The sequence below is a fragment of the Otolemur garnettii genome, unplaced genomic scaffold, assembly GCF_000181295.1.
Source record: "Otolemur garnettii isolate 467f Iridium unplaced genomic scaffold, OtoGar3 scaffold00006, whole genome shotgun sequence".
NCBI classification, from domain to species: domain Eukaryota; kingdom Metazoa; phylum Chordata; class Mammalia; order Primates; family Galagidae; genus Otolemur; species Otolemur garnettii.
This window is the reverse complement of record NW_003852401.1, coordinates 43,719,713-43,729,689: the sequence shown is the minus strand read 5'-3', so window position 1 is coordinate 43,729,689 and position 9,977 is coordinate 43,719,713. Positions and strand designations below refer to the sequence as shown.

Genomic DNA, 9,977 nt, shown 5'->3' with positions numbered 1-9,977 from the left:
GGCGCCTTAGCCGGTTGAGCTATAGGCGCCGAGCCAAATCATGCTAATTTGAACATGTGATGCCATAAAAAAATATTTATGAGTTCCCAGTAGAGATGATCATTCCCACATATAAGATCTAGGTGGCTCCTTCAGACTGTCCCATATCTCTACTCTATCAATATCTTTCTGCCTACCCCTCCTGTCCCACACCAACCTTGCCCACTGCCTTCAGAATCCAAGTCTTACCTCTTAGACTTCCCTGTTCTCCAAGCTGAATCAGATATTTCTGAAATATTATATTAAAGCCTATGCCAGTATTTCTTTGGGTACTTATTATACTGTATCACGAACAACAAGAACTCACCAACTGTGAACTCACAGAAGGTAAAAATTACCACATTCTATTCTCTGTAATCCCAATAAGGAGTATAGAGACAAAGGCCCTTGACCTCCTAAAGTTTGCTGAAAAATCGTTGACATGGGGCAGATTGATTAATAGAAGAAAAGTACATGCAAATTTATTTAGTGTGTATACACAAGGGGCTTTGGAAGGTAGTTCTCAATGAAGTTTATAAAGAAGGTGGGCTCGGGTTGTTGCAAAACAACAGGTTTTAGTGGCAAAGTGGGTTATGGGAGGGAGAAAGGAAGAGGTTTGGCTAGCAAAAGTGTTTTTTTATGTAAATGAAACTTTAAGAGTAGCAGCCCTCGGGAGAATAGGTGGTAAATGTTTCTATTCAGACCTTTAAAGAAGTCAGACTCTCAGCTGATCTTTCCAAGATCAATAAAGAAAGACCTGGCGGCCTTAATGGAGATTCTCTAAAGATGCAAATTTCTTCCCCCCAAAAGACAGAGTAGCAACATTACTTCTGTCTGTCTGACTTGTGGCAGCCATCTCAGATATGTCAAAGAAATATATTGGGAGGGGGCGTAAAATATTCTGATTTCCTTCAGGAGCATAGTTCTTTTTTCTTTTCTTTTTCTTTTTTTTTTTTTTTTTGCAGTTTTTAGCCCAGGCCAGGTTTGAACCTGTTAGGTCCGAAAAATCCTCCCAAATTAGCCCCAACAGACAAACTCGAGACACGCTCCAGTGTAAAGGGCACAAGGTGAGATTTTATTCAGACCGGTCTGGACTCTCCTAGCATGCAAGCCTAGGATGAGCCCCAAACTCAGGGTAGAGCAAGTTTTTATGGGGTACAGAAAGCAAGAAGGGTAGGGTCCGTTACAGGTACACTCTTGATTGGTGGTTGATGATTTCACTAGTAAAGGAGGATTTGCATTGGTGGTTGATGATTTCACTAGTAAAGGAGGACTTGGATTGGTACAGGTGAGGGGTGGGGGATTTCTTAACCGGGGCTAGAGGTGGTGTAGCCTAATTAGGTAGTTGAAGGAGAATACCTGAATTTCAAGGAAGTAGAAACTTATTGCCTATTATGGGAGCTGTTCAAGGGAACTGATACTTATTGCCTATTATGGCAGCTGTCTGCCTTAGGTGACTCAATTCAACGGCTTAATGGCTGTGCAACCAGGGGTGGGGGAAGCAGCAGGGAGTGGCCCTGCAGGTTTCACTGGCAGAGGTTGGAGCGGAGGGGCTATGAATGAAACTTATGCGGTAAACAGCCAGGAATGGGGCTTGTGCTGTAAACAGCCAAGAATGGAGCTTGTGCTGTAAACAACAAAATGGAGCTAGTTTGGCTCTCACAAACCTGCCTGGTATATGGGGCCTGTGTCCTACTCCTTGTATATGGGGCCTGTGGCCTACTCCTTGAGCTACAGGTGCCACCCATAGGAGCATAGTTCTTGACACAGAACAGGTCTATTCTATTCATGATTGCCACTCCCCAAAAGGCTTTTATTTAGTTGTTTCAGATAAGCTATTCTCTGCTGCGTATTGTGTGCCCTTATATGTATGATGAAAACAGACAATATATTTTCCATAATGAAGAGCACTGATTCCTAAAGAACAATGCAGATTCTGAATGTGGTTCACAGTAAATCATTTATCAGTCTGCCATACAATGAGAAAAATAAGGGCATGTGTTGGGTTTTCATTGATTTTGTTAAACAGGGGACCACTGTTTTAGACTAAAACATTTTAGTAGATGCCAGTGTAGTAGAGGGAACAGCCTAAAAAAGGATAAAAATGTTTTAGGAGCTATTTCTTTAAAACCTCCCCCACTCTTTTGGGGAATTAAAACCTGTATTATTGCCTCAGGCCTGTGGTCAGCAAGGGCAGAGCATGTCCTTTGTTCTTTGTACCAGAGGAGATGACTTAACTGGAACTGACAGTCTCTGGCAGAAATTGAGATTGTTCTTCAAAGATGGGATTGATCGGAACCGTCAACTATAGTTAAACAACAATACCCCAAAGCTAAAAATCTTCTTGCTTATAGATAAGATAGTGGCTTTTTTTTTTTTTTAGACAGTTTTACTCTATTGCCTAGGATGGAGTGCCATGGCTTCAGCCTAAGCTCACAGCACCTTCAAATTCGTGGGCTCAAGAGATCCTCCTGCCTCAGCCTCCAAAGTAACTGGAACTATAGGCACCTGCCACAATGCCTGGCTAATTTTTCTATTTTTAGTAAAGATAGGGTCTCACTCTTGCTCAGGCTGGTCCCAGGCTGAGGCAGATCTCCTGATCTCTTAGGAGATCCACCCACCTCAGCCTCCCAAATTTCTAGGATTATAGGCATGAGCCACCATACCCAGCCAGGAAAATAGCACTTTAAGATAGGAGTCCCCCTCCTCCTCATTTGCTAGTAAATTAATAAATCTTCCTTTCCTTCTCCTCAAAGCATTTGTCTTCATTCTTCTGATGCAGCAATCAGGGACAAGTGCCAAGCTTTCAGTAACACAAACAGACCAAATCAAAATGGAGTCACTTGTGCTAAGTTTGGTGCCACATAACCAGACTAAAACTTTAAGGAAGCTGGAAAATCCCCCAACAGGCCTCCTGTTGTGTCTTACACAACCATACAACCATCAGAAAGGGCCTAATTAACCTGAGCCGGCATGATACAGAAATTTCTGCTGCTTTAACTTTTGCAAGGAAAGTAACCTAAAGTAATGTGATGTTAATAGTCTGCTTTTTAAAATTATTCTGTTTCCTTGTTTCTGCTTAAGCTATTAAAAACAAAAACAAAAACAAAACAAAAACCTGTTCTGTCTTGCCTGACAAAGCTCCTTCAATTTGCAAATGTGATCCTGTATAATTCATGAATTGCTAATAAAAGCCAATTAGATCTTAAACTAAATTTGTTGAAATTTTATTTTTTAACAATCTAAATTGACACTTTTTGTTTCTGAGATAGTCTGTTTCCTACTTTTTGGTGTTAAAATATTTTTCTTTTGGCTCAGCACCTGTGGCTCAAGCGGCTAAGGCGCCAGCCACATACACCCAAGGTGGCAGGTTCGAATCCAGCCCAGATCTGCCAAACAACAATAATGGCTGCAACCAAAAAATAGCCGGGCGTTGTGGCGGGCGCCTGTGGTCCCAGCTACTTGGGAGGCTGAGGCAGGAGACTCACTTGAGCCCAGGAGTTTGAGGTTGCTGTGAGCAGTGAAGCCATGGCACTCTACCCAGGGTGACAGCTTGAGGCTCTGTCTCAAAAAAAAAAAAAAAATTTTTTTTTTCTTTTTTGAACTAGTGATATAACTAGATAGGTAAGGTGTACACACAGGTGCAATATAGGTGAGATATGTATGACAATACAGGAAGTTAATATCTTATTATATATGAATATATAATATGAATGTGTATATTGATATTAGTATCTTGGGTTATTTAGAGTAATGACCAATTTCATTTTTAGCCAAGAAGTTTCCCAAATGCAATGTCTTGAAGACAGAACTTATTTTTCTCTTACATAATTATCCCACAAAGAGTAGATCATGTTGGTGGGACAGCTCTTTTCCATAGAGTCATGTAGAAACTTATATTCCTTCCATTCTGTTATCGCATCTCCCCAGATGGGATGTCTTTATCTGCGTAGTCAAATCTGGGTCATGATACATTTATATCCACATGCATGTTCACATGTGTGTCTTTGTGGGAAGAAGAAAAAAGAGAACTCCTGGGAGGCAGTTTGTCCTTTTGGTTGGAGATAATTTTGTTGTAGGAAGATAGGCCCAGTGGAAGATAGACCCAAACACCATGTTTATAAGAGAAGGGCTTTATTTCAGCCAGCAAAGAAAACAGCATAGAAGAATTTGAAATGGCTGTACTCCCTGACTGACTTGGTCCTTCCCTTTTTATCTCCAGTCAAAAAGTTCCAACCTACTGGTGTTAGATAATTGCCTCAGAAAGCCCCTTCTTGCTCTTAAAGTTACAACTCCTTCATAACACAGGGAATGGCCTGCTTACCTCATCACCCTGTTCCAATTACCTGCTGCCTGCCCCTAATGGCTCTTTCTACTGGAGCAATAACTCCTTATTGGTTATCCCACCATCCCGTCACCATTCTGAGACTTCCCTATATAGGGGTACATTTCTCTTCTCTCTCTCTTTCTCTTTCTCTCCTTCTCCCCCCTCTCTCTTCTCTGCTCTCCCTCTCTCTCCTTCTCTCTTTCCTCCTCTCTCTCCTCTTTCTTCTTTTTCTCTCCTTCTTGGTGCTGCTCTGCAGCCTCCCTCCCCCACCAATGAAAACCTTTCATACAAGCTTTGGTGATCTGTGATATCTCTGCCGGTCTAGTGCCTCCCTTTCAACAGGTACCTTTCTCATTGGTCAGTTTGAATCAAGCAGGACATGCTGTTCCAGCCCATATAGAACTATAGTGTTGTGCCCGAAATTCCCCCAAGTGGCCCCAACAGACAGTCTGAGACACACTCCAATGTAAAAGGCATGAGGTGAGTTTTATTCAGGCCCAGGCCTGGACTCTCCTGGCATGCAAGCCGAGGTTCAGCCCTGAACCTGGGGTGTGCAAGGTTTTTATGGGGTACAGAAGGCAAAAAGGGTAGGGTTGGGGTACAGGTACACTCCTGATTGGTGGTTGGTGGTTTCATTAGTAAAGGAGGATTTGCATTGGTGCAGGTGAGGGGTGGGGGATTTCTTAACTGGGGGCCTGAGGTGGTGCAGCCTGATTGGGTAGTTGAAGGAGAATACCTGAATTTCAAGGAAGTAGAAACCTATTGCCTATTATGGGAGCTGTTCAAGGTAACTGATACTTATTGCCTATTATGGGAGCTGTTCAAGGTAACTGATACTTATTGCCTATTATGGCAGCTGTTCAAGGAAACTGATACTTATTACCTATTATGGCGGCTGTCTGCTTAAGGTGACTAAATCAACGGCTCAATGGCTTGTGCAATCAGGGGTGGGGGAGGCAGCAGGGAGTGGTCCTGTGGGTTTACCTGGTGGTTGGGGTGGAGGGAGGTGGAGGGGCTAGGAACAGAGCTTATGTAGTAGACAAAAAAATGGCGCTGGTCTGGCCCTTTCAATAGGATTTCACAGAAGTGGAAATTTCCAGGTTCCAGGTGAGAGAGGATACCTGAGAAGGGTAAAGTCTAGGAGGACAGGTCTTTTCAAGGAGACCACAAGGATACACCTGCAGGGTCCTCTCCATGGTGACTCAGCTCTTGGGAATTTGTTAACTTAACTTCCTGGAACTTGGAAATTTCCAAGTTCCATGAAATCCTGTAGTTCTGTAGGGGCTGGAATAGCATCTCCTGCTTGATTCAAACTGGCCAATGAGAAGGGTACCTGTGGGTTGAAACTTTTTGACTGTTGATAAAAAGGGAAAGACCAAGCCAGTCAGGGAGCCCAGCCATTTGGAATTCTTCTGTGCTGTAAGCTCCCAGCTGGTAAATAAACTCCTTCTTATAAACATGGTGTTTGGGTGCTCTTTCTTTCCGTTGGGCCTTGTTTTCCTGCAACAGAGGAAGTTAAGTCTACAAATTCCTAACAGTTGAGTCACCATAGAGAGGATCCTGTTGGTGTACTCTTGTGGTCTCCTTGAGAAGACGGCTGCTCTCCTAGACCACATCCTTCCAGGGTATCCTCTCTCAATTTAAAAGTTATATACTGGGCATGGCACCTGTGGCTCAGGTGGCTAAGGCACCAGCCACATACACTTGAGCTGGCAGGTTTGAATCCAGCCTGGGCCTGCCAAACAACAATGATGACTGCAACCAAAAAATAGTCAGGCATTGTGGCAGGCGCCTGTAGACCCAGCTACTTGGAAGGCTGAGGCAGGAGAATCACTTGAGCCCAGGAGTTGGAGGTTGCTGTGAGCTGTGATGCCATAGCACTCTACCAAGGGTGACACCTTGAGGCTCTGTCTCCAAAATAAAAAAAAAAAAAAGTTACATACTGGTCAGGCACATGTAGTCCCAGCACTTTGGGAGACCAAGGTAAAAGCACATATAGTGAGAATAAGATGGAGTCTGTCAGGCTTGGGTGGACATGACACAGCTGGTCTGATTGTTTTAGGCCCTACCCAACCTTCACCTCCTGTCTCTCATTCTCATTGTTTTGTAAATTTAGCTTCCATCCTAAAGATACTCACCTTGAATAGTTTAAGAAGATTGATTTAGGAAATTGACTTTTGAATTGGAAATACTGTAGTAGGTCACAGACTTATGCTGATTATTATTTAAAATAAGGGTTAAGGTGATCTTTAGGAAGATTGATTTAGGAAATTCACTTTTGAATTGAAAATGTAATAGATTGCCATTGATTTGTACTGATTATTATTTAAAATAAGGGTTAATATAGTCTTTACTTTGAACCTTTATGTATAAAACGGTGATTTTGGATATGGAAAAATAGAACAGTCTTAGGGAAGCTACTCACACTGTTCTCCAGAATCTCTGGCCTTCTGACAAATAAAGTTTGGTGTATCCATCCCCTTCTCTCCATATTGGCTGATAATGACAAATGGCCAGACCCTTTTCATCTGGTAACAAAGGAAGGAAGATTGTTTGAAGTTAGGAATTCAAGACCAGCCTGGGCAACATAGTGAGATCACATCTCTACACACACACAAAAGAAGAACAAGCTGCGTATTTATTTCTGCTCCTGGTCCATCAGCCTGAGTAACAGAACCACATTCAGTTACATGAGAGGCTGGGAAATGTGTTCTGTCTCTTGGCAACTTGGCAATGAGCTTAAACTCCACTGCTATGAAAGAAGCTGAAAACAGAGTATAGTTGACAGTTAACAGTCTCCACTGTAAGGATAAACAAAAATCTAAAAAAAATTTAAATTTCCTCTGGTGTCCAGAGACACACACATATGCAGCTGTGCGGCAGGCTTTTTCTTAGAGCAATTCTCTTAGAAGACATGTAATAAATTCTTTCTTTGTCTCTTTGAGATGTATATAAATCTCTTTAAAAGCTAAATAAGGCTCAAGCCAAGTTTTGCATTCCAGGAATGTTCCCCCCCCCCCCCCGGGGCTTCAGAACCATTTTCTTAAAATGTAAATATCCAAAAAAGAATGACATCCTGTTTTCTCTTCTCTAAGTGACCTCAGCCTTGGTGCCTATATCTAAATTCTAACTTCCTGCCTATTGTAAAGATCTGAGATGTTTTCTTTCTGTCTTTGCAATCTCTTTAGTGGACTGTGATGCATATCATGGTCTACTTTAATGCATAATCAGTGATACAAATTTTTTTGTTATTTTCTATAATTTCTGGATAGGATTTGTCTGTTGGCAGTAGATTTTATTTTTAAGTATTTTTCCAACACTATCACCACATAGCCTGAAGTGAGAATAAGATGGAGTCAGTCTGGTTGGTTTAGAACCTACATGACCTTTACCTCCTGTCTCCCATTCTCATTGTTTTGTAAATTCAGCTTTAACCTGGAGGCGTATATTTGAGTAGTTTAGGGTGATTAAGAGATTAACTTTTGAATTAGAATGTTGTATGAGTCATAGGTTATGTCAGTTACTGTTTATTATGGGTCATGGGTCACGGCCATTGCCATTGTTTATGATTAGGGTTAGTATTGTTATGCCCGAAATTTTCCCAAAAGGCCCCAGCAGACAAATCCGAGACACACTCCGATGTAAAAGCAAGAGGTGAGATTTATTCAAGCCCAGGCCTGGTCTCTCCTGGCATGCAAGCCGAGGAAGAGCCTCGAACCCGGGGTGGAGGAAGTTTTTATGGGGTACAGAAAGCAAGAGGGGTAGGGTCGGATACGAGTACACTTTTCTTTTCTTTTTTTTTTTTTTTTTTTGAGACAGAGCCTCAAGCTGTCCCCCTGGGCAGAGTGCCGTGGCATTACAGCTCACAGCGACCTCCAACTCCTGGGTTCAAGCGAGTCTCCTGCCTCCGCCTCCCAAGTAGCTGGGACCACAGGCGCCTGCCACAACGCCCGGCTATTTTTTGGTTGCAGCCGTCATTGTTGTTTGGCGGGTCCAGGCTGGGGATTCGAACCCGCCACCTTAGGTGTATGTGGCTGGTGCCTTAGCTGGTTGGGCTATAGGCGCCGAGCCCGAGTACACTTTTCATTGGTGGTTGGTGATTTCATTAGTAAAGGAGGATTTGGATTGGTACAGGTGAGGGGTGGGGGAGGGCAACAGGGAGTGGCTCTGCAGGTTTTACTGGCAGAGGTTGGGGCGGAAGGGCTAGGAATGGAGTTTAAACAGCTAGGAATGGGGCTTGTGTAGTAAACAGCTAGGAGTGGGGCTTATGTAGTAAACAGCAAGATGGAGCTAGTCTGGCCCTCTCAGTATGGTTCTTGCATTTAATTTTTATGTATAAAACTTTGGTTTTGGAAATGGAAGGACAGAACAGTCTTGGAGAGGCTACTCTTACTGTTCACTAGAATTGCTGGCCTTCTGACAAAGTTTGGCAGCCCTATCCTCATCTCTGCATATTGGCTGACAGCCATAGGTGGTCAGACGCTCTTCCTCTGGTAACACCAATGCCTGAAAACACTCAGTGTAGTTTAGGTCCAAGTGTTCCTTGATGTGGTACATGTTATTTACATACAAAGCAACCAGTCCAGCCCCATAGCTACTCCTATCTATTCTTCAGCAGCTCCCCCAATTCCAGTTCTGGTCTCCTGAGCAGATCCTTAGTATTACAGAGGGAATGGCCTTAAAAATATTTCTGTCTCTTGGCTCAGTGCCTGTGGTTCAAGCGGCTAATGCACCAGCCACATAAACCTGAGCTAGCAGGGGTTCGAATCCAGCCTAGGCCCGCCAAACAACAATGACAGCTGCAACCAAAAAATAGCCAGGTGTTGTGGCGGGCACCTGTGGTCTCAGCTACTTGAGAGATGGAGGCAAGAGACTCGCTTGAGCCCAGGAGTTGGAGGTTGCTGTGAACTGCGATGCCATGGCACTCTACCCAGGGTGATAGCTGAGGGTCTGGCTCAAAAAAAAAAAAAAAGTTTTTTCTTTCTCTTTAAAACTCCTCACCTGGGCGGTGACTGCAGCTCAAAAGGGTAGGGTGCCAGCCCCATATGTTGGAGGTGGTGGGTTCAAACCCAGCCCCAGCCAAAAAAAAAAAAACCCTCACCCTTTCAAGAACTAAAACCTGCATCGCTTCCTCAGGCCAGTGGTCGGAAGGGGCAAGGGAATGTCCCTTGTTGTTTATGTTACAGGAGAAGGCTCACTGGAGCTGTCTGGGTAGAGGCCAGGTCAGGTGGGCAGAGGTCACAAAATTGTCTTCCCTGGAGGTGGGAGGGATCAGAATCATCAACTATAGTTCAGCAATAGCCAAAAAGCTAAAATGCTCCTTTTTTTTTTTTTAATGTCACCCTCGGTAGAGTGCTGTGGCATTACAGCTCATAGCAACCTCAAACTCTTGGACTTAAGCGATTCTCTTGCCTCAGTCTCTCAAGTAGCTGGGACTACAGGCACCAGTCATAACTCCCAGCTATTTTTTTGTTGTTATTGTTGTTTAGCAGGCCCAGGCAGGATTTGAACTCACCAGCCCCAGTGCGTGCAGCTGGTGCCCTAACCACTTAGCTATGGGAACCCAGCCTCAAAATGCTCCCTTTAAAAGCTCTGTATTTCTGCTTATGATTAGGACATTTTAAGACAGAAA

General features: G+C 43.5%; 1 pseudogene; it reads right to left on the bottom strand.

The window, feature by feature from the left end:
- Positions 1–8,902, bottom strand: part of LOC100953727 — a 15,244-nt pseudogene extending 6,342 nt beyond the window's left edge.
- Between the last annotated feature and the right edge of the window lie 1,075 nt (positions 8,903–9,977).